The sequence below is a fragment of the Loxodonta africana genome, chromosome 3, assembly GCF_030014295.1.
Source record: "Loxodonta africana isolate mLoxAfr1 chromosome 3, mLoxAfr1.hap2, whole genome shotgun sequence".
Lineage (NCBI taxonomy): Eukaryota > Metazoa > Chordata > Mammalia > Proboscidea > Elephantidae > Loxodonta > Loxodonta africana.
The window spans coordinates 41,231,881-41,257,551 of record NC_087344.1 but is presented as its reverse complement, the minus strand read 5'-3'; the positions used below and the strand labels follow the sequence as shown (position 1 = coordinate 41,257,551).

The 25,671-nt window shown below is 40.7% G+C and overlaps 1 protein-coding gene across 2 annotated transcripts in view; it reads right to left on the bottom strand.

Annotated features, from left to right (window-relative positions):
* Nucleotides 1-25,671, bottom strand: part of CAMTA1 (calmodulin binding transcription activator 1) — a 1,094,671-nt gene that overhangs the window by 973,231 nt on the left and 95,769 nt on the right. The window contains exon 5 of one of the 2 annotated variants that reach the window (XR_010321279.1): nt 889-20,377. The exons of the other annotated variant lie outside the window; for it this stretch is intronic. The gene's annotated coding sequence lies outside the window, so the exon portion shown is untranslated. Of the gene's footprint in view, nt 1-888; nt 20,378-25,671 lie in introns of those variants that run through there. 2 annotated transcript variants of the gene reach the window in all.

Below are 25,671 nucleotides of genomic sequence, written 5' to 3'. Positions count from 1 at the left end.
CTTTTCAACATGTGCTATTGTCAGGGTCTGTAATGAGTACACTGAATGCATTTGGCACAGAAGACATAAAGCCTTTACTAGGAGACAGGCACACCCATCTCTGCAGAGACCCCTGGCATAGGCTTCTCCTCACACTCTCCCCTCGTCCCCAGAAAAAGACACCTGGGAGAATCAGATGGCCAGGAAATCTCTCTTCTCAGCACTGCACACTGGTCCTTCCTGGCTTGTCAGCAGCAACTGTGGGTGACTTGGAGGACTCAGGATGCCAATCAGGAGGCGGGATCCTGGGGCCAAAACTTAGACATCCAGATGGGAAAACAACAGGCTCACTCCATGTCCTCTCAGGGCACCTGGAGAAGCATGACTGCATGGGACGCTTGGTGCAGGCTGACAAACAGAAGCCTTTCCCGGGAGGGTGCAGCAGGCTCCCACCAAACCAAACCCATTACCGTGCAGTAATTCCAACTCACAGTGACCCTATAGGACAGAGTAGAACTGCCCCACAGCGTTTCTAAAGCTGTAATCTTTACAGAAGCAGATTGCCACATCTTTCTCCCACAGAGTGGTTGGTGGGTTTGAAGTGCCAACCCTTCAGTTACCAGGTGAGTGCTTAACCACTGTGCCACCAGGGCTCCTTACTGAGCACTTTGTTTATTAGGCCCTGGAACATTCAAGTGAGAGACCCAGGTGCTGTCCTCAGGAGCTCAATTAATATAGACACACTCAGAAATTATTATAAGAGAAATAGATTCACAAATTGATAGAAACAGATTCACAAACTATTATGAAAGAGAGAAATATGCTAAGCACTCTGCAAGCCCAAAGCAGGGAGGAATTCATTCTTGCCCCAGGTGGAGGAGAAGGACCCAGCCGCAGAGAAAGCAGCACAAAGGATTTCATGGTCATTCGAAGGAGGTGAAGCTTTATCCTGCAGAGTAGGGGGGTATCTGAAGGTGGAAGTGGGCTGGAGAAAGGAAGAATGAGGCTGGGAGAACCAGGAAGAGTTCAGAGGGGTCACAGGGCCCAAGCTAGGGCAATAGCAGGAGATGGAGAAGACAGATCACAAAGAAGTTTCACACGCAGAACCTGTGGATCTTCATCATCCACTGATGCCACGGAGTGCCCAAATGCATCAAGGAGGCTCCAGTTTATTAGCCTGGGACACTGGTCTCCAGGGACACCCTGAACCAGAGAAAGAGCAAGTTGGGGGGAAAATGATGAGTTTGGTTTTGGACACCCTGAGTTTGAAGTGTTCAGTATGCAATATGAAATAAGGACTTGAAACCTGAGGGAGAAGTAGGGTCTAAAGATAGAGAAGGGGGTGTCTTCAGTCTATGAATGTAAATCTAAACCATCAGAAAGGATGAGAGCCCAGGGATCTTTTAGTGAGAGAAAAAAGGACCAAGGATATCAAACTGGACAGCGGCAATCTCAAAGGGCAGCCGGGAAAAAAGGCAGGGATTGAGTATTGAGGCCGGAGAGAGAATGGCGTCCCAGAGCCAAGGAAAGAGAAAGATTTCAGGAAGTAGGCAGTCGACAGTAACAAATGCTACAGAGAAGCCAGGAAGGGTGAGGGGCTGAAAACAGGCTACAGGGGTTTAGTAATTCTGAGTTCTCAGTGAATCCTAAAGTGAGAAGTTTCTCTAGAATGGGGTGGGAAGCAGATGCCAGACTTCGATGGTTAAGAACAGAATTTGAGGAAATGGAAAGATAAAATAGTAGCAGGAAAGGGTTGAAAGAAACTTTACATAAGATGAGAATGATAGCACATTTGTGAGTGGAGGAGAGAGAGCAATAAAGTTTGAACTCAGAAGAGAAAGATGAATTTGCAGATAATTTGGGGGTCATCAGCAGACAGGCGATGGTGGAAGCCGTGCCCACGGACAACGCTCCTACAGAGAGTGTAGAGAGAAGAGAAGGACCACAGCAAGAACCTTGACATTCAAAGGGAGCCGGAAGAAGAGCTTCTTTGCAATCCTGTGGCCACATGGTTGCTCCTTCTTTCCCACTTATCCAGCTCAACCCATAAGGCTGGAATTCCAGCCACATTAGCTTCTAGAAGAAGTTGTCCCTTATAGTTAGGGCACATGGAAAGTCTCCAAGATCTTTCCAACCGTGAGATTCTACAAATGGTTAACTGGTAAGTAAAGGCAGGTCCTGCAGGAACCAGAGTCAGAAAAAAGCACAGGTTACTTACCTGTCCTTTTGATATTCTGAAACTTTGAGCCATGTCAAATAGCTCAATTAGAAGCCTCTTGTCTCAGAAGAATTCCGGATAATGCCAACAAGATGTATCACACAGAAATCTAGGTTATGTCAAAATTCATGTAGTGATGACCAAACAGAATAAAAGATTTTTTTAATTTCAGATTTAATAAAATGTCTATAGAAGTATTTAAGATATTTTTATTAAGGTATAATTAGCACACAATAATATATACAGATCTTGATCTGTTCAATAAGTTTTAACAATTGTATACACCCACATAATCACCACCCAAAACAGGGTTTCACACATTTTCATCACCCCAAAAAGTTTGTGCCTCTTTCAATTCCCCTTCCACCCTCAAGAATCACTATCACCATAGATTGGTTTTGTCTGTCCTTGGATTTTATCTAAATGCAATCACACAGTACGTATGTCACGGATTGAATTGTGTCCCCCCAAAAATATGTGTCATCTTGGTTAGGCCATGATTCCCAGTATTATGTGGTTGTCCTCCATTTTGTGATTGTAATTTTAAGTTAAGAGGATTAGGGTGGGATTGTAACACCACCCTTACTCAGGTCACCTCCCTGATCCAGTGTAAAGGGAGTTTCCCTGGGGTGTGGCCTATACCACCTTTTTCTCTCAAGAGATAAAAAGGAAGGGGAAGCAAGCAGAGAGTTGGGGACCTCATACCACTAAAAAAGCAGCGCCAGGAGCAGAGCGTGTCCTCTGGACACGGGGTCCCTGCACCTGGAAGCTCTTCAACCAAAGGAAGATTGAGGACAAGAACCTTCCTCCAAAGTTGACAGAGAAAGAAAGCCTTCCCCTAACCAACTAGACTGTGAGAAAATAAATTCCTCTTTGTTAAAGCCATCCACTTGTGGTTATTTCTGTTACGGCAGCACTAGATGACTAAGGCAATGCATGTTTCCCCCCCACCCCCCAGACTATTTGAGGTTAACCTTCATGTTTAGTTTTACTTATATATTAAATAAGCACATATAACATTTACTCAAGAACCCCTGGTGGCGCAGTGGTCAAGCGCTCTGCTGCAAACCAAAAGGTCAGCAGTTCAAACCCACCAGCTGCTCTGTGGGAGAAAGATGTGGTAGTCTACTTCTGTAAAGATTTAGTCTTGGAAACCCTACAAGGCAGCTCCACTCTGTCCCATAGGGCTGCTATAAGTCAGAATCAACTCGATGGCAGTGACTATGCCAGGCACTTTTCCAGCACTGGACATGTTTTAATCATTTAGTCCCCACAACAATAGTCAGTATTATTATCCTCATTTTACAGTGAGGAAACCCAACATGGAAGGGCTCATCTTTTGTTTTTGAGATCCATCCATATTGTATCAATAGTTCATTGTTCATTGCTCCATTGTATAAACAATTTGTCTATTCAATTTTCAGTTGATGAATATTTGGGCTGTTTCCAGTTTTGGGCTACAAATATTCTTGTACTTCTTGTGAACATTTATTTTCATCTCCCCATGGTGGCACAGTGGTTAAGTACATGGCTGCTAACCAAAAAGTCAGCAGTTCAAACCCACCAGTCACTCCTTGGAAACCCTACGGGGCAGTTCTACTCTGTTCTAAAGGGCCACTATGGGTTGGAACCAGTTCAATGGCACCTAACAACAACAACAAGAAGGAGGGACCAGTCCCTGGAGAAGGACAACATGCTTGGTAAAGAAAAGGGTCAGTGAAAAACAGCAAGACCCTCAACGAGATGGACTGACACAGTAGGCTGCAACAATGGGTTCAAACATAACAATGATTGTGAGAATGGTGCAGGACCGGGCAGTGTTTATTTCTGTTGTACACAGGGTCAACATGAGTTGGAACCAACTCAACAACACCTAAAAACAAAGGTAAATACCGACGAGTAGAACTACTGGATCATACAGTACGTTTCATTAAAATCGCCAAACAGGTCTTCAAATAGGCCATACCACTTAACACACTCATCAGCAATATACAGGAGTTCTAGTTGCTCCACAATCTCATCAACATTTGATGTTGGTAGTCCTTTTTATTTTAGCCATTTTACTAGATGTGAAATGGCATCTCATTGCGATGTTAATTTGTATTTCCCTGATGACTAAAGATGTTGAGCACCTCTTCATGTTTATTGACCATTTGTAAATCTTCTTTTGTGAAATAACTTGTTCAAAGTCTTTAACCAAGTTTTCATTGTGTTGTTCATCTTTTTATTGTTGATTTGCATGCATTTTTTTATATATGTTGGGTAAGTTGTCAGATAAATGTGTTGCAGATATTTTTCCCAGCCCATGGCTTGTCTTTTCATTTTCTTAATGGTGTCTCTTTTTTCAGTCAGGCTTTTTAGGTATAATTTGCATACATTAAAATTCACCCTTTTAGTGTATAGGTCTATGCATTTTTACAAATGTATATACTTATGTAAACAAGATACAAGAAATTTCCATCACCCCAAAGTTTCTTTGTGCCCTTTTGTAGTCAATCCCATCCCCAGCCCCCAGCAACGATGGTTCTGCTTTCCATACAGATTTTGCCTTTCCCAGAATGTCATATAAATGGAATCAGACAGTATGTAGCTTTTTAGATCTGGTTTCTTTTTACTAGCATAATACTATTAAGATTCATCCACATTATGTCAGTTTATGCCTTTTTATTGCTGAGTAGTCTTCCAATGAAGTTGTTTAATTATTCACCAGTTGAAGGTATTTGGGTTGTTTTCAGTTTTTGAAGATCATGAAGAAAGCCACCATAAACATTCACATATAAGTTCTTATGTGAACATAACTTAGGTAAATATGTAGAGGTGGGACTGCTGTGTCATAAGAAACTGTCAAACTGTTCTCAAAAGTGGCTGTACATCTCAGGGGACATCTAGATCAACTGGCATAACATAGTTCATAAAGAAAATGTTTTACATCCTACTTTAGCGAGTAGCATCTGGGGTCTTAAAAGCTTGTGAGTGGCCATCTAAGACACATCTATTGGTCCCATCCCATTCAGAGCAAACGAAAATGAAGAAAACCAAAGACACAAGGAAAATATTAGCCCAAAAGCCTAATGGACACGAACCAAAGCCTCCACCAGCCTCAGACCAGCCCAGCTACCAACACTGACCGCTCTGACAGGGATCACAACAAAGTCCCAGCAGAGCAGGAGAAAAATGTAGAACAAAATTCAAATTCACAAAAAAAGGCCAGACTTACCGGGCTGACAGAAACTGTAGGAACCCTGAGACTACTGCCCCCGGACACTCTGCTAACTCAGAACTGAAACCACTCCCGAAGCCCACTTTTCAGACAAAGATTAGATAGGCGTCTAAAACAAACAATAACACAACTGAGGAACGTGCTTCTTAGTTCAATCAAATATACAAAACCAAATGGATAAGTCTTGCCCAAAAGCAAGATGAGAAGGCAGGAAGGATCAGGAATTCGACGAACGGACACAGGGAACCCAGGGTGGCAAGGGGGAGAGTGCTGTCACATTGTGGGGATTGCAGCCAATGTCACAAAATGTGTATAAATTTTCAAATAAGAAACTAGCTTGAGCTGTAAACCTTTATCTAAAGCACAATAAAATGAAAATAATAGATAAACACCTTTTTGGGTTTCCAAAAAAAAAAGTGGCTGTACAAGTTATGAGAATTCCAGTTGTTCTGCATCTTCACCAGCATTGGTATTATCAGGTTTTTAAGCATTCTGGTAGTGTGTATGAAGCCCTGGTGGCGTAGTAGTGAAGAGCTTGGCTACTAACCAAAAGGCTGGCAGTTCAAATCCACCAGCCACTCCTTGGAAACCCTATGGGGCAGTTCTACTCTGTCCTACAGGGTTGCTATGAGTCAAAATTGACTCAATGGTTTGGTCTGGTTTGATTTTTTGGTAATAGGTATGTAGTACTATATCATTGTGGTGATTTTCATTTTCCCTCATGACTAACGATGTTAAACACCTCTTCATGTGCTCAGTTGCATGTGCATATCTTAAATTATCTATTCAAATCTTTTACCCATTTTTAAATTGGATTATTTTCTTATTATTGAGTTTTAAGTGGTCTGTATATATTCTGGACACAAATCCTTTATTAGATGTATATTTTGCAAAGGTCTTCTCCCAATGCGTGACTTGCTTTTTCATTGTCCTAATGGTCTCTTCTGAAGAACGGAAGTTTTTAATTTTGAAGAAGTATGACACCCATTTTTTCTTTCATGAATTGTGCTTTTGGGGTTGTTTCTAAGAAATCTTTGCCTAATCCAAGGTTACAAAAACTTTCACCCCTGTTTTCTTCTAAAAGTTTTAGAATTTAAACTTAGGTCTATGATCCATTTTGAGTTAATTCTTGTATACGGCACAAGGTATGGGTTGAGGTTCATTTTTTTGCATACGGATGTCCAATTGTTCCAGTATGATTTGTTGAAAAGACTACTCTTTCTCCATTAAATTGCCTTGCACCTTCGTCAAAAATCAATTGGCCATATATGTGTGAGTCTATTTTGGGACTGTCTATTCGGTCCCATTAATCTATGTGTCTATCCTTTAGCAATACCATACTGTCTTGATTACTGTAGCTTTATAGGAAGTCTTGAAATCAGGCAGTACAATCTTCAGCTTTGTTCTTTTTCAAAATCGATTTGGTTTTTCTAGGTCCTTTCCACGTCCCCATACATTTTTACAATCAACTTGTCTATTTCTTTAAAAAAAAAAAAACCTGCTGAAATTCTGGCTAGGATGGCACTGAATTCATAAATCAATTTAGGGAAAACAGACATCTTAACAACACCATCTTTCAAACCCTAGCAGAGCCCTCCGTTTATACAGATCTCTAATTTCTCTCAACAATGTTCTGTAGCCCTCAGTGAAGAGGTCTTACACTTTATTTTCCTTAATCTTATTCCAACATATTTGATGTTTTTGAAGCTATTGTAAACAATATTAATTTTTAAATTTCATTTTCCAATTGTTGCTAACAGAAATGCAATTGGCCTTGTATGCTGCAGCCTTGTTAAATTCACTTATTCTTGTAGGTGTTTTTTATAATCATGTTATTTGCAAATAAAAGTTAAATTCTGGAATGAGATTATTCTGTCTGAAACTCAAAAAAAAAAAAAACTTGGAGAAAATCCATTTTAAATGCACAAATGAAACTGTAAAATTTTGACCTCAGAGAGTTTTCTTTCCTTGTTAGAATACACCCTCTAACAAGGGACATCGGGAGGCTATGTGCACTGCAATGGGATGCCATCATCGAAGAACTCTGGTTCCTGTGACAACTTAGACACGGTTCACAGTTTCAAAGTTATTCCTTCTACACAGCACCTCTTTCTCCTGTGCAGGATGTAATGCTGGCAGCAAGCCTGAAGAACTCCAACATACCAGCGAATGAAGAAGCTGATGTCTTAGCGCACCTCTACCCTCTATTATCCGAATATTTACCATAAGCTTCTGCAACATGATCTCTCTCTTGGCCTGGTAAACAAACTTTGCATTTCACATGTGACTTCTCAAAGAGCTCTCAATTTCATCTTTTAAAGAGCTCCAGGGAGTGGGGCTGTTAACTACACTTTTTCCACCAATACAACAGGCACATGAAAAGGTCTCAATTACAGGTAGCTGACAATCCAGGAACAACAAACATACAACAATGTTTGAAATATAAACACCAAAGACCCTTGTTTAACTGGTAGGCAACACCAAGTTCACCAAGTTTATGGCTCAATTATTCAAGTACACAGAACAAAGAAACAGGTGAACTAATGAAAGTATTCACAAGGGCTTCGGTTTAAAATGTATTTCTGTACCATTTGATTTTTTTTCCCATCCTGCAACCTTATATAATTCGACTAAGGTCCTCAGTTACATTTATAGTATCAACTGCTATGATTTTTTTAAGTTAATTATTGCCTCTGCCACACAAGTAATTCTTTATCATGCTAGTGTTTTTGCCCAGTGGTTTCAGACATGACTTTTTTATTATGAGGCAGTGAAGCTATATATGCGTGTATGTTTGTGTGTGCATATTATATACATAATTTTTTAAAAGAGAAATGACTCTCAAGCACTCCACTGCTATTCTATCAAATGCAAGGCAAGTGATTATGTTCAACCTTAAATCACATTGTTTGGTCTGATTTTATATCCAGCCCTACAGGGAGTTGTGCAAAGGCATATATTTGGCAAGCTTTCAAACCACAGCAACAAAACATGTGCTGAAGAAAATGATTCAAAATATTAAGAAAGCAGTCATTTATTTTAGAAAGCCTGTTCACGTGAGACAATAAGCTGCTTCCCAGAATAGGGGCCATCCATCAGGAAAACACTACAACCCAGCACACACTGGCTGGAGTCTGCCTCTCAGCCATCACACTGCAACGATGATTATTTATTGTCGATAGTGCGTCAAACACGTAGAAGCAGGCTGGGCACACTTCCAGGCTGGCGAGCAGAGTTGTCAAGGGCAGCAAACCCTCCCACCCTGAAGAAGCAGCCAAGGTACAGATGACTTCACAGACTCTGCAGAACTGCCCGCCTTTTCCCTACAGATCCACATGAGAGCAGATTGTAAGGGCTCAGGCACCTGAAGGTAATGCAAGACAGTAGCACCTTGGAGCTGGGTCTAGATCATCCATTTCTCCATTTAAAAAATAAAACAAACCTGGGGCTCTGTGTCAACTGAATACCTGTTTGGAGGCCTGGTACATGATGAGAGGCCAGAGGCCCTTCTAGGAATCAGTCTAGCTTGGCCAGCTGGAGCAAAGGAAATTCCATTTGAGATGAGACTCATGAACATCCTTTTCTGGTGTATTTCCGGAACTCTTCCTGGAAACCATTTGTACTACCTTGAGGGGCCACTCAAAGTCAATGCCACCTGAACACTGTTCCCAGTTACTATGAGCCCATTCTCTTATCCTCTGTGAGCTTCAGCTTATCTGCCTGGAAAACAGTCTGAATAATCTCCTTCCAACACTACAACCTGAGGAATGGGTAATAGATGGGCAATCTTGTAAAGTATACATAATTTTTAGTTTTCTTTCAATCAAGGACACTGAAATTTAACTTACATTTAAGTTTCTAAACCAACTATAAGATAGATTTACAAGCCAACCACAGTGCCAAAGACAAGGAATATAAAACTATAGTAACTGAACCATCAGAAGTCCAACTTTCCAAAAGAAAAAACTTTCAACTCATGGGATTTTCAGATACTATTAGGCACAACATCTGCAAAGACGGAAAGCTCTGGACTGGTGGCTAGCCAGAAATTTCTGCAAATATTTCAGTCATGAAAGGACTAGAAAAAGAAAACCAAGCTGTCTGTGGGCAGGAAATCACATTGGTTCTTTAAAGGCTGGAAAAGAGAAATTAACAGGCAACGTGTGCTTTTCCTTTGCTCACATTCAAGGCTGGTTAAACACAACCCAGCTGGCTATCCATGAGGGGCAACCTCACTTTCTTCAAGTTAGATCAAGAACCCCATATGAAAAGCCATCTTTCCAATAATTAAATAATAAGTACCATATATTGAAGAGTCCCTCAGTGGCACAAACGGTTAAGCACTCAACCACTAGCTGAAGGGTCCATGGTTCAAACTCTCCCTGACGCGCCTCAGACGACAAGCCTGACAATCTGCTTCCAAAAGGTCACAGCCCTGAAAACCCTGTGGAGCGGTTCTACTCTGTACACATGAGGTCATCATGAGTCAGAGTCAACTCAACAGCAACTAGCAACAACCATATACTGAAAGCGTGTCAAATACAATGTCAAGTGCACTGCACATGCCAATTTCCAATAATCCATGTGGCCAAGTCAATGCTGTTCAAATGCTTACCAGAATAGTACCCAGGTGCAGCTCTGGTGGCACAGTGGTTAGGAGCTTGGCTTCTAATCAAAAGGTTGGCAGTTCTAATCCACCAGCCCCTGTGGGGCAGTTCTCCTCTGTCCTATAGGGTCACTATGAGCCAGAATCAACTGGACAGTAACAAATTTGGCTTTGTTTTTTTTTGGTTAGTACCCAGGTGTGTATGAGAATATTCAGAACATTCAGTGGTTTAAACCTCGTTAACTTCAAAAGCAATCAAACAAAGAGCTAAATCAGAAATAACACAATTTGGGGGGGTATCTCATAATGTTTGTCATAAAAGAAAAATGGCTTCCAAGAAAGACAGGCTTATGGAGTTTCCAACAACTAGGAAACCAGCGACTGACAGGTACTCCCAATTCTTCTCCCTGATGCCAGCTGACCCTAAACACACAACCAGCCACCATCTCATTGCCAGGGAGAAAACAATCTGTGTGGTTGCCTACTTCTTGCACATGAGGCTCTTCACAGGCTGGTCGAAACCTATTTTCCAGCCACATCCACCCAGCTGTATTTCACACATCTGGTCCCTGAAAGGCCAGACCCTTTTGTGACTGTCAAGATGCAGGATGTCTGCCTCCTCCAACTTGAACTTGTTCTCTAGTTGGGCAAGTGGGAACCAAGTAAAATCAAGGCACCTTACCTTGGGTGACATTAGGATCCAAACATGAGAAGGGAGGGAATTTCTTAAATCTAATGAGTTGATGTTTAGTCAAATGAACTCAAATATTCCAGTTCAAGGGCTTTATTCCTAGGTATCCACTCTACGAAGGTCTATTTCACTATAAATTAACTGAGAATTTACTGCTTTTATTTGTACAAGCCAACCACTCTAATAATGCCTTGATAAAGACAGCAACAAGAATGTAAAGTTGAATGGGGAGTTTTTGCTTAACAGACAGGTCTCCTGAGTTCTACAGCCCAGTCCCCAACTAGCATATTTGAGACTGAAGTAAATGCTTCAAATAGCATAATATATCTGAGACCCAGTGAGTTGGAAATGTGATTCTTTTCTTCCCTAAGGAAGTTGAATGAAAACGGTTTAATTAACTACCTCCTAGCACCCTCAACAACTTCCTAGGTATCAGTAGCCTTACCACAGCTTCCTCTTAAGAAAACTGAAATGTTATCAGAAGGAAAATCAGGGAAGCGGAACACTGCTCACCAAAGTTATCTGCAAATATCTCAGCAGATATACCTCCCCAACCCCGGAATGAATATTGAACATAGCAATTGTCCCCACCCATGCTCATAAGAAAGATGCCACAAGACAAGTCACAGAAAATGAGGCCTGGCTATCAAGCTGGATGCAAGGGAGTTCAAATCCAGTTTTTAGCAAAGGGAGGCAGTGCTGTGCCACTACCACCAGCCAGGAAGCAAACTACCACTAGCTAATCTTACTTCTATGACCAAGAACACTGTGAATACTTGCTATTTCATCTCAGATCATTCAGGGGGCCCTGAGAACCACTTCCCATGTCCTTCTTGGGACAGAAGCTGATTCTGTTGAAGTACAGCCATCCTAAGAATCCTTAGATTTCAGCTTTCCATCCAAAAAGGCAAGGTCTAGACCAGTGTTTCCCAAACAATTCCAAAAAACACCTGCGGAGACGTTAACAAAGACTTCAGGACAACCTTTCCTGGATGCCTGGTTATTCACACCACCACAGAGCCCTCCTTGGGTGTTAGCCATCTTCAGAGTTCTGTTCTGCATTCATTTAATCAGTATCTGTGTGCTTATGGGCACTTCTAGATGCTGGGGACGCAGCCGAGAACAAGACAGATAAGGCCCCAGTCCTAAAAGAGCGTACATTCTAGTGTAGCGAGGAGGGGACAAGGCCAAAAAAAAAAAGGGAGAGAGAATATCTAAAAAGGCAGTAACAAATGCTATGGAAAAAAAAAAAGAAAACTAACATGTGATAAGAGTGATGGGGGATTATGTCCGCTTGGGTAGCGAAGGGAGGGGCTCTCTGAGGACACAACATTTGAGGTGAGGCATGAAGGAGCCAATATACAAACATGGAGGGGGTGGGGGTTTGAGGGAGTACACTCCAGGCAGAGGAATCAGCTAAAGCATAAAAAATCACGCTTGGTATATTCTAGGTACGGAAAGGCCCAATGTGCCTGAAGGATGGGGCAAGTGGTGGGAAATGAGAGATGTCTTGGCGACAGGATTCCACAGGTCAATTGTTCTCAAGTGGATAAAAATTCAGTGTAGGATTTAAGCAAGCTAGTGTCACAATCCTGTCTACATTCTTAACAGCTTGCCCTGGCTCCTGTATAAAGAATATACTGCAAGGGAGCAAGATTAGAGGCAGGAGATCTAAATAGGATAATGTCACAGATGTCCAAGCAAAGAAAACAACGGTGGCTTGGACTAGGGGATACCAGTGGAGATGTGGAAATCTGGATATATCTATGTCTTAGAAGGAGAATCAAAAAACTTAGATGGATTAGATGTTTGGGATAGAAAAAAAGGGCATAATCAAGGATACTCCTGAGCTTCTGGCTTGAACTACTATTGAGTTTGTCTAAGATCTCTCATCTTCATTTTCACAAATATTCTCCTGTATTCTTTTCATCAACCTTGAATGTCAACCTTCACTAGACACCTTTTAACAGGGATGGAGAACACTGCACCTGTTCCAAAAATGCAGAGCAGATTTAAGTACCAATACTTATACTCACGCTTCAAAATGAAAGGTGGTAAGTTTCAGCCTAAGGGACACATTGCCGGAGTCTACGAGAATCCTTCCTGAGCTACTCCCCTCCTCCCATGACACCACCCTCCCTACCGAAAGTTCTTGGGCTTCCTGGCTTTGCAGAGGGCCCTCCATGGGCGCAGCTGCTCACAGAGCATTTTCAGCTTCCTTTTACCAGCCCTTTTAAAACAGATACTTTTTCTACCCTGAGTTTGTCACCATTTAAAATGTTATGCTAGTTAGCAGTAATCATGTAAATGCAAGCAGCCATTTCTATCTTTAAAAGGGAACCCCATTTAGAATTCTTACATCCTGAAATGTTTAAAATGGTTAGTCCAGTGATGTTTGCACTTTATTCAAACTCTGTGGATTTAAATACAGGTTCAGCAGAAACCAAAGCAAGTCGAACATTTACTTTCTATTAAAACATCCAAATCAGAAGATTAAACACCTATTTTACGTTGAGCAGAAAGAAGTAGCCACATCAGCACAGTAGCAGCTTCCCAGGCATATACTGCCAAGCAGGGCTGAGGTTTGAGAGGTAATCAATTTAGGAAGGGGGGATGGATTTCTTTAAACTCTTCAAAAAGGGAAAAATACATTTGAACAAATCTTTTAATTATAGTATCTTCCAAAGAACCTGCAAAGCCTTTACTCTTTCCAAGCCAAATGCCTTTTAAAGGCAACTCTTGCCCCTTAATTCCACATGAAATATTCAGTATAGCATAATTAAATTTTATTCCATGCTATTTTTATTGGGTTCACAGAAATAATGGGTAGCATTATCTTTAAAACAAACTTTGCAGAAACTCTGCTTTCATCATGAATGGTTGGTTCTCAAAATACAACTTAAAATGTAAAACCTACTCCATTTCATTCAGTCCAGGGTGAACTGGTAAGCATTAAAAAGACAGGCTCATTCACAATAAACAATCGCCCCAGTTCCCATTTACTAACTGCGCTTGCCAAAAGGCAACTCTAAGTACAGACTGTAATGTTCAACCTTTAAACACTGGAGTTTGTTTTATTTTTCAATGTACATCTATCTGGTATGTAAAGAAAACGAAAAGAAAAAAACAGAATGAAGCATCTAACCATGACTGAAAAAAATTTGTACCCTGGATAAATATTTGGCTAATTGGACTGTCAGGAAAGGTGTGTGTCAGGGTAGTATCCTTTCACCATACTTATTCAATCTGTATGGGTGAGCAAATAATCCGAGAAGCCAGGCTATATGAAGAATGGGCATCAGGATGGGAGGAAGACTCGTTAACAGCCTGCGTTACGCAGATGACAAAACCTTGCTTGCTGAAAGTGAAGGGGACCTGAAGTACTTACTGATGAAGATCAAAGACCACAGCCTTCAGTATGGATTACACCTCAACATAAAGAAAACAAAAATCCTCACAACTGGACCAATAAGCAACATCACAATAAACAGAGAAAAAACTGCAATTGTCAAGGATTTAATTTTACTTGGATCCATAATCAACACCCATGGAAGCAGCTGTCAAGAAATCAAAAGACATATTCCATTGGGCAAGTTTGCAGCAAAAGACCTCTTTGAAGTGTTGAAAAGCAAAGATGTCACCTTGAACACTAAGGTGCGCCTGACTCAAGCCATGCTGTTTTCAATTGCCTCATATGCATGCGAAAGCTGAACGATGAATAAGGAAGATCGGAAGAACTGACGCCTTTGAATTGTGTTGGTGAAGAATACTGAATGTGCTATGGACTGCCAAAAGAACAAACAAATCTGTCTTGGAAAAAGTACAACCAGAATGCTCCTTAGAAGGATGGCAAGACTACATCTCACATACTTTGAACATGTTATCAGGAGTGATCAGTCCCTGGAGAAGGACATCAGGCTCGGCAGAGAGCCAGGGAAAAACAGGAAGACCCTCAACAACACGGACTGACACAGTGGCTGCAACAAGGGGCTCAAGCATAACAACTGTACATAGGGTCTCTATGAGTTGGAATAGACTCATCGGAACCTAACAACAACAACTGGACCTTCTGTGCATCGTGGGGAGAGGGCTTGATGCTTTAGGTCATTATATAAATTATACAACCAAAATCTTAAATTTCTTTTCCAGTGAGTGTCAGTAGGCTCCTAATGAACACAAAATGCTTCTTTCTCAGACTGGCAAAATGTATTACAGGATTCCAAAGCTAAAAGAGAAGCATTAATACCATCTCTCAAGTATCCATAGCAAAGTTCACTATCCAACGGGAACCAAGAATCGCACCTACTCTGTCTGGGATCAGTTATGTAGGTGTCCTTTCCCCCCCCAATTGAATATAACCCTACTATGATACACAACTCCTCCATGTGCACGTAAGGCTAAAATCCTCATGTTGGATTCTGGAAACATCTCAACAGGGGCCATCTTAGATTAATGGTTATCCATCCTCTTGTTCCATCTAGCCAGTCTCGTTTGTTTTATGTTGCCATGTTGTTAGGCGCCCTCAAGTCGGTTCCGACTCATAGCAACCTATGAAGAACAGAAGGAAATGCTTTGTTCCATTTGTTTTATAACTTCCTAAAAGGCATTAAACTTGAATAGGGCAACCAGAACCACTTTTCAAACAACAAAGATTTTATGCAGAGTATCCTTTCAGAGGTAGGGTCTTTTATCCAGCTATGTGACATTTGAAACTGCTCTAAGGGAGTCGCACGCCTGCCCATACTGCAGAGACCATTAGGAAACCAGCAAGGATCGACTCTGGATGCTCCTCCAGAACTCTTAGATACCAGGCTGGAGAGGTGTGTCTTCTTATTACAGGGGTGTAACATTTCAACAGGCAGAAACCTGAAACTTCTCTCAGTCTTTAAAAAAAAAAAAAAAAAAAAATTTTTTTTTATTCTTTATTACGACTATTAGAACTTCAAAAAAATTAAAACATACTTTAATTCATACATTTTGGCCTCTCAGATTCACCTCTACATTACCGATTAAAAAGAAAAAACATCAAATCACGAACGTGGTCAATGAGATGTAACAGTCTGGGAATTAGTTGCGACCGGCTGCTAACTGAAAGGCTGAAAGTATGAACCCATCCAGCAGTTTGAGAGGAAGACCTGGCGATCTGCTGTCATAAGGATTACAGCTTAGAAAACCATATGGGGCAGTTCTGTTCTGTCACACGGGGTCGCTATGAGTTGGAATTAACTCAACGGCACCTAACAATAACACAGCTGCCAGCATATGGGTTCCTCTAAACTCATGTTTTCAGAAAGATTAAATGTGATACTGTTAGAAATGAAGGCCTGGCCAAAATACAAAAACAAACAAAAAAATAAACAACAACAAAGCAAGCCGTCACATGACAAAACAAAAATTAAGTTTCTAACACCACAGAAACAGGTATTAGAATTTACATAAAAGTATCGACCCCGACCACATTTGCAAAAAAAAAATTCATTTGAGACTGATTTTCTGTTTTCTTGACCAGACCTAAATGTTTACATAAGATTTCTGCTAGCCTTTCAAGAACCTGGCCCATTTTATCACTTTTTCAAACTACATGAACATGTTCTCATCCATATATCTCAGCAGCTCTTGTAAAAAATAGGTCATCCATCTCTTACGGTCAAGGTTTATCTCTAATACAGATACGTAAACTCCCAGATCACAAGCCAAGTTGAAGCCTCACACAAGAGGCTACAGTTACCTCAGAGCTTGCTGATGACACTGACAGTGTCGGTGTAAGAGCAGAAACATCTGAGGAACCAACAGTCTCCCCAGCCCACAACACCCTCTGAAGGTACAGTATGAGGAGATTCTATTCATTTGGGCTTAATAACACTGGCTTCATAATATCAGTAAGGATCTGAACTGAAATGAAATAGTCTACTAGATACAAAAGAGTTGTTTTGCATATTATATATATATGCATATTAATAGCATAAATAAGACCATTAAGGTAGAGTTTAGCCAATTAAAAAAAAAAAAAGGCATTTTCAAAGCAACGTTAGTGTACAGTGCTGTGGGGAGACACTGGCTGGGCCAGGTTCCTGGCCATCGAAGTGTTCTGGGCACATTCGTAGGATGGATCTAAAGGCCTTGGGCTCTGACTAACCTCTTTCCTTAGGTTCCCCAGCTCATTAATCGCATGAGGGCAACTATTTATTGTTAAGACCTGGGAAATGACAGAAGGCTGTTCTAATGTCAAACGGTCACAGACATAAATGTAAAAACAGAAGGATGACTTGGAAGCAAATGCCCCATCTGCAACAGAATTCAGGTATTCAAGGTGAAAAGTTTCAGCCTCAGCAAAGTGTTAAACAGGCACTTTAAACCAAATCTGATCAAAATTCATAGGGATTATATATGAAAAGTGATCAGGAAAACACATCATCATAGAAGTAGGGCTTGTAAAAGAAACTAGATGAGGGGTATATGGGAACTCTGTACTATCTTTATAACTAAGCTGTAAGTCTAATACTATGCAAAAATTAAAATGTATATTAAAAAAAGATGACTCTTAAATTAAAGGAGGGGAGGGCTTGCCTTTAAGGAAGAGAAGGAAACCAGCATATATTTGGTAGCAACCTGTGTTCATCAAAGTGTCAGGGCTTTTCCACATATCATCTCATTTCACCCTTTGGACACCGGTTAGGATCCTCATCAGCATCCATATTCCACAGCTAAAGAAACTCATAAAAGACGGAGCAACTTTTCCAGGGTCCCACAGCTTTTAAGAGGTGAAGTAGGATTCAGCTCCAGGTCTGTTTGACCCCAAACTATAGGGTTTGCCTCCAGTTGTGCCACTGAGTCACCCAAAGGCCATCAGGGAGGCATCAGTCCTTAACCAAGGAAGTGACAGGGTTCCTCCTTGAAAAGGCTAGTTAAAAGATGCATCTAAAAATAGATGTCTTGGTTCCTTGTTGAAAATCTTAACGTTGGTAGACCTTCTTACAACAATTGACTAAAAACCCTCTCACCCAGAATTTTACCCACAACCTAAGCTGCTAGAGAAGACCCATAGGGAGGCCGTTCTGGGTGAATTCCAGGCCAGGGTGTCATGGATTAGAAAAGCGACAAGCACCAAGCACACAAAAACATAAACCCACACCATGGACCTTCTTGAAACCTACCCAAAAGAAAAGCTGTCAGAACCATTATGAAGTGGCAACTCTTCAGAAGAAAGATGGCAAGCTCATGGGCTGGGTCCCTCTCGGCCTGCTGTCCTCCATGTGCCACCAGAGGGCACTAACTCATAGACTCACTCTTTAAACTCGTATGTCACACATTTAAACTGCAGGAACGTTGAATGAAAACTAGCTTTCCCATCAATGAATTCTGAATATGTAATTTTGACAATAACTTTAACTATGTGTTGGTCATAAGTTTCTATTTCATTCCATAAGACTTAAAAGTGCATACATGTAGCGAAAGGGTATAGTACAGACAAATTAATCAACTCTCTAGACTTATGAAAAGAACATATTTCAAAATCGAGCTAAGAGTTACACATTTGCTCCTGCACCTCTGGTCACTCGTGCTGTCATTTGGATAAGCTGTCCCTGAATCTCTTACATGTACACCACACACACGTAAGAGCACCGAGAAAAGCATTTCCATTTCTTCTTTGCTTTAAAAAGCCACTCTTCAATGCATTAGAAGTGGACATTCACCATAATAAAATTACAGTGCAGCTTATTATGCAAGACTAAAATATGATTTAATCTTTCCTACTAAAATTCCTGTATTAATAAACAGCAAACATTTACAGAGTGCTCACTACGCCCTAGGTTGCAATTCTAAGCACATTACACTTATTTATACTCACAACATCCCTCTGAGGGGTCTTAAAACTCTATTTTAGTAAAAAGTCCAACCTTGTATTTCTTGAATTTTTCTTTACATTTGTTTCCTCCACTGATGATTTATTTGTCCACAAAACTATAAATGCAGATTTGTGAGTTCTGCCTCATTAAGCACCTTCTGCAATTACTTTTTCGCCCCAGAATCCACACTTCTTATGCTGTCATGGGAGGATGAGATTATATAATCGGAATAGTTTCAACAACAAATTTAATGAAAAATGCATTATGCTCTGAAAGGCTTTTTGTTTTTGTTTTGCTTTGTACATAAAAATCTGGCCTTTGCTTTTCACATTTTATTTTAAAAAAGAAACTGAGACATATTCACTGATTTGACCAGAAATGCTCGTTACTTCTCTGTGTGAAAGAAAATTCAAGTTCAGTCAGGCCTTTGTACTTCCCGGTTTTAGCTGATTTTTTCAGTGTGTGACAAACAACTTAAGTTTACAATGAAATGAACAAAACTTGACAAGTAAAATATGTTACACCTGAAAAGAAGTTTCAGTCCTTCAAACAATTCGTCACAATTTAGTGCTACAAATAAACTCACCTTGAGATAACAGCCTGCATCACAGGATACCGTCTCCTTGGTTTTGTTTTTGCTCTTTGTTTAAAATAAATAAATAAATAACTCAAAGCTTTGCAAGAACAATATTGGTATTCCAGCCAAGGCCAATACACAAAGAATAAAGGTGGAGTAACTATGTTATCTATAAAGGTAATAGGAACAAAACTGCTTCTGTTGCCTCCAAGTTCCCTCTATATCTTTGTTAACGCCCACTTGATCTAGGAAATATTTTGATTTATCTTACTTGCTAAAATTATTTTAAATTGTTAAATATTACAGAAATTTTAAAATATTTACCTATTTTCTACCTTCCTATTTTTATTTCTCAGTGTTTCTGCTAGACTCTCTTCCAGAGATATGACTCCTTTCTCCATTTTTCTCACTTCCTCAAGAAGCAGAGATATGTTAACACACGGGAAGTTTAGAATTCGTAATTCCCAAGTCCTGATACACTCATCTCATACCCCTGCTGCATTCTAATCCTGAACTAAGCTGCTACTCATTTCACTCACAACAAACTTTCTGTATTTGCTCCCAAACTTTCACTACTTTATCACTCAAACTTTCACTGCTTTATCACTTTAAAAAGTCACATACAAAAGGCAAGTTAAAAGGGGACCATTCAGAAAGGATGCAATGCTAGCGACCCGTTCATTCCATAGCTTTATTTAGAATCTGCACTGGCCACGCACTGGCCTACGCACTGGAGGAGATACAAAGGTGAACCACACAGAGGCCCTGCTCTCGAGGAGCTTCCATTCTTGTAGGGGACAGACGGTACCGAGCATTTAAGGGTAGAGTAGCTCAGGGGGTAGGTGCTAGGGAGAAAAGACCAGCTTGCTAAGGGACAGAGAGGTGTCTGGGCATGAGGGTGGTCATGAGGCCCCTGTGGCCAGGTGCAACTGGATAGAGGCCCGCTTTCCCAGAGCTCGGTCAGACTGCAGACCTCCTTCAGGAGAACTCTGGATGAAGCAAGAGTGGGTCACTGTAATCTATTCCATTTTCCACAGCATTTGGTTCAAATTAGCTTGGGGTTTTGAGTACAATTAATTCACTAATAGAATTGTCTTGAAGCCAGACATGGGGTTGGCAAGATGGTAAAGATTTCCCTATGAATTCTGTCAGCTTTCATTCCAATGTGTCAGCCCTCACGACTCCAGCTCTGTGGATCCCTCTTCTTGCCGCGCCCATGAACAAGTGTGTGGTGAGAGCCTGAAATAAATAAGTGTAAAATGGGTCAAGACCGTCGCTTCTATTTCTGTTTTTAACTGAAGAAAATCTGCCCCATTTCCAGAGGCAGAGAGAGAAGGAGACATATGAATAAAGGCAAACTAAAATATATCAAAGACATATAAAGTCTGTGTATGTACATGTATGTAAGCACCCACACACACATGCACTCTATGCATATATAATATACCCACACACAGCTGACTTACTTCCCTAAGATGACTTGACACTGGATCTTTTACAGCTGGACTTTTTCCAACGGTGACAGTCTAACTTTTATTGGGTTGTAGGCTGTATCTTTAAGAGCCACAAACTTTTTTAAAGGCTCATATTAAAAATTAAAGGTTTAAAGATGATCAAGGTTCAGATTCAATTAACGTTAATTTTAGAAGAATTTTTTATTTACTATGCATATTCAGCAAACTACTTTAAGTTTTTGTTTTTTTCTAACATAGCATCCCAGGGGAGTCATTATGTACAATCAGCTCTCTAATTCAGATTAACATGTCTAAGTACATATTGATATAATAGAACACAATGCTTAGAGAGGCTCCTCTGCTAGAGACTATTACATGAAGCACAGAACTAAGAAGGACTTCTTAAATTTAATTCCCAGCACTTCCAACTGTTACTTCCCTGGACAAGTTTTACAAGTTAGAAAAATACAGTATTTCAAAGGGATACTTAAGCTTGCGTCAGTAAAAGGACTAACATTTCCTAATTAACATAAGATCCCAATCGGCTACAGGTAATGTATACAGTGATCCCTAAACACTACCGAAAATTCACTCTGATGCTGGAGAGAAGTTCTGCTCTTCCTAAGAAGGTTTGTTACTTCTAATCTTCCCATTATCTCTTCTTGCTTAGGTACCCTTTGGGTGAGAATCATAAATCGAGTGCTTTTAGGTGGCCCACTGAACACTGCGCTTATAAGGGTCTTACAGGGACAAGGTAGGAGCAGGCAGGTGGGGTGGATGCTGTCTAATTTGATTTCCCAATTTGGGACTGATTTCTAACCAAACCTCAAATTAACTGAATATAAGAATGACCAACTTGTACACCAATGTTCACTGCAGTTTTCCCAATAGCCAAAAAAGCGTAAGCAACAAAAATATCCATCAACAAGTGAGTGGACCAACATAATATAGTATATACACACAATAAAATATTACTCAGCCATAAAGAGAAATGAGATCCTGATGCATGCTATTACATGGCTGAACCTTGAAAACATCATGCTAAGTGAAATAATTCAGCTGCAAAAGGACAAATACTGTATGATCTCACTTACATGAAATAAGCTAACATAAAAAAATCAAAGATTACTAGCAGCTACCAGGGGTGGGAGGTAAGGGGAGAGGGGGGTTTTCTGCTTAGGGAACACTGGGTTATATTAATAGTGGTAGAATGATTTGGAAAATGATAGAATAAAGGCACAACTTGAAGAATGTGATCAATATCGCTGAACTGTACATACAGAAATTGTTGAGATGGCATATGTTTTGCTGTGTATATTTTCACCACAATAAAATAAACTTCAAAAAAATTAAAAAATGACCATTTAACACCACTGGATCAAGGTAAGTGAAAAAGAACCATCACATTCAGTCACAAGCCTAGAACATGGTATTAAAAGGGGCACACTATGTTCCACTGTGTATATTCTCAACAACAAAGTAAAATTAATTATTTTTAAAGGGGGAGGTACACTGCAAAAAGAAAAGCACTACGAGCTTCTTACAAAAAAAGTCCTCCTGATATTTATGACCTATTTCCCTGGAGTTATCCAACTAAATAATTAGTTAATGAAGACACCAGAACAAACTGAAGATCTCAAGTCGATCAAATGTAAATTTTATACATATATCCCCTCCCCATAAAATGTGATCATCTCTGTGGAATCAGACAGCAGCTTCTGATTTGTTTTCCACTGCTCTTCACACATTTGCTTTCTGCTACCAAAATTTTAAGACCTATATAAACAAAAACACTATTTACTCTCTTCTCCCAAAATAGTCACTAAATTTGTCTTTTTGACTTGAAGGCATATTCCCCCACATCCCCTCACCCAGTCTTCCACCTTGCTCACAATCTGTGTAGACGAAGAGCTGTGCTTAGGGACACAGAAATAAGCAAGGCCCAAGGCCTGTCCCTGAGGAGCCCATAGCTTAGTGGATTAAAGACACCAATACAGAGACAAATTACTACATGGCATGGCAAGAGCCCTCTCTAGGATATGAGAAGTGGTGCCCAGGTTAGAGCTGAGAGGACTATCTGTGCCCATAGGGCCCAGGAGAGGGTACATGGAGGAGGTGACATCTAGGCTGGCTCAAGACAGTACGCTCACCAGATAAGGAAGAACTGGGTAGAGGGGCTGGGGGGTCAGGAGGGGTCAGCACATGTGACAGTACAGAGTGTGAGGTGTCTACCACATCTGGGAACAACAGGAGGCAGGCGACAAGCAGCCAGGTGGGGGCACATTGTACCAGATCACGAAGGCCTATGGGGTTCAGAGTCCCTCTATCTTAGCCTGACCTGTATCTAGAGACTGGGTTTCAGGTCAGTGAGTACTTCACTAGCAGAGACAAACCCAGAGGAACACACACAGAATCATTCCAAGGGTGGCATAAGTGTGAGCTCTCTGTACCCTGCAGAACAGGGAGTGCAGCAAGCGCCTGCCTGCTGTGGACCAAGCGTCTGCCTTGGTCAAGGTTACGCTGACTGTGTTGGTTAAGGTTTAGGTTTCAGCAATAATTTCTGAATGGATGAATAAATTACAACTTTAAATGTCATCCTCTGGGTTTTTTCAAGCAAGAATTATAACAACAGTATGCTAGTGACCCAACTCTAAATAAAAAACCATCAACAAACATCAAAACACTCACTTTCCTAGTCTCCTATACAGATCGACCTTCACTTTCAAAGAAACTAGAATTGTGTATGTACCGAAAGGATTATTATACTAACGATGGTTTAAAAACAGCTAGTACTTCGGTTCCCTTATGTAACATGTGTGATAATTTGAAAGTGGCATCCTAAGATAGCTCCTCTTTTGCTCTTTGGATGCATTTCAGTCTATTCATCATAAAGATTTGCGTGTGAAGGGGTGACTTTACAAGCAAAACATCATTTAGTGGGGGGAAAAAACCTCAAAACAAATGGCAATAAAACCACTAATGTTCTTTTAATATCTTGTTTAATTTCCAATTCTCGCTCCTTATACACTCTCCCCCCATCAGACGGAAACATTTTAATTAGAATAAAAAGAGCTTAAGAAAACTTATGTAATGAGTACGCTTTCATTATTACTAAATTGTGTTTACTGACTCTTCTTTCATGTGAATACAATGGTGCAGGAAGAATATTATGTTTAAAAGAAAGTAACACAATGAGTTACAAAGCAGATTCTCTTGATCCTCTTAGGAAATTATTAAAGCCTGAACACGGACAAGCTAGAGGCTACTCAGAGTCCTCATCCTGGTGACATTAGCTAACACAAAATGAACAAGCAATTGCCCCTTCAATGTCAAAGGAATCCAAGAACAGAGTGTTCACAAATACATGGCTCAAAATGAGCTCCTCCTGAGTATCAGGGATGGGAGAATTTTTGGTTTTGTGTTTTTTTTTTTTTTTTGGTTATTCTTGGAATACTTCAGGAAACAAGCTAAAAGGAACTCAAAATAAATCCTCAAAATAAAATCTTCAAGAAGTCCAGAATCAGGGTATCTATTTACTATATTCATATTTAAAACATTCTTCAAGGTAGGAAAACTTTTCCCTGTGGGATCCAATTAACATTGCTCATTACCAGTATGGAATTCCTGAGTGGTGCCAATCAGTTAAGGTACTCAGCTGCTAACCAAAAAGCTGGAGGTTCAAGTCCACCTTGGAAAAGGCTACCTTGGGAGAAGTGCCCTGGAAGAATGACCTGGGGATATACTACCAAAAAATCAGCCACTGAAAACCCTATGGATAACAGTTCTACTGACACACATGGGGTCACCCTCAGTCGGAGTCGACAGAACAGCAACTGGTTGGTTTATTGTAGTAGCCAAACATGTGCTCCTCGGGTGCTCCTGGTTACCTTTCAAAATATTTCACTTTTTTCTGGTCCACAAAAGTTAAAAAAAAAAATAGCTCTCCCACACCATCGTCAATTTTCATTAATCTTTTTTTTTTTAAGATACATTGTGAATCACAGCAAAAAGAAAACCCACATAGTTAAATTCCCACATGGTAGAAGGCTCGCCATGTCTGCCCTTTCAAAAGCATCGGCCAAGTACAGGCAGATTTCTGAGGTACTGCCTCGAAGCTACTAACCTTTGCCTTCTGCAGGGCTTCAAACACTTTTAGGGTTGTTGAGTTATATATAACAAACAGAGTTATGCCAAAATAAAGCTAGGAATCTAAAGATATGCCAAAACAAAGAATCTAAATGATGCTTTTTTTCTTGGGAAAAAGTTGGCTGTAATGAGTTGCTCACACTGGGTTAGCATTTCCATTAACGATTCAACAAAAGGCTTTCTGGTGAAAGTAAAATCAAGGGTTCAAACCGGCTAAATAGTTCAGTCATCGCCAACAGAAACAAGGGCAGTGTAGGTGCTGCATACCCACCAAATCTCTTTCATGTGGCCTTTTGACCCAACTGGGAAAAAGTCAGCAGTGCCTCACTCAAACATGGCAGCCGACCTTGCCGCTTTGAACGTGCGTCACTCCACAGTTTTGTCAATAATCCAGTCTCCTGCACAGGCCACCATCTTTGAGCAGGGCACCGCTGCCTGTTTCCTACTCCAATTAAACAGCAAGGCACTAGAGATCTGGTTGCTATGTAATGTATATGCTGCCCTTGTTTCTGCTGGCCAAGAACCGTTTAGAACTGGTTCGCCATTTTTGGAAGATTCTGTCAAAATTATGGCCTGGTGTTCTGACATTTTATTGTGACTCAGAAATCTTGCCCCAAACCCCTGATCCCAGGGAGATACTACTGGATTTAAAACGATTATGAGCAACCTCTCAGGACCTCAAAGAGGCTTTGAAAAGTGGATGGGCTTGGGGTCAGAAAGTGCTCACTTGGTGGTAGAGGTTTAGGGCACCTAAGAGCTGCGGCCACAGAAGCACCACAACTCTAACTGACAGCCACAGCCTCTTCCTCCTTCCCCTCCAATACTACTCTTCTCATGCTGTTGTTGTTGTGTGCTGTCAAGTCGATTCTGACTCATAAAGACAAGATAGGACAGCCCCATAGGGTTTCCTAGACTGAAACCTCTATGGGAACA